Raw genomic sequence first — 200 nt, 5'->3', positions numbered from 1 at the left:
CATCACACTGCACATTGCAATGTTCACACTTCACACTTAAATTAATATAAAGAATAAAAATAATTATAAACTACTAATTATTTGAAATATACATTGATATAGCAATAATATAGCTTATCTATAATTTTTATGACAAAAGTAAATATTTTAATATTTGTCATATCATCCTCGGCCAATAAATATAAGGTAGTACTCAAGCA

Source organism: Heliconius melpomene, chromosome 3 (genome assembly GCF_056956725.1).
Source record: "Heliconius melpomene rosina isolate 202511_hmr_F chromosome 3, ASM5695672v1, whole genome shotgun sequence".
Lineage (NCBI taxonomy): Eukaryota > Metazoa > Arthropoda > Insecta > Lepidoptera > Nymphalidae > Heliconius > Heliconius melpomene.
This window is presented reverse-complemented; position numbering follows the sequence as displayed.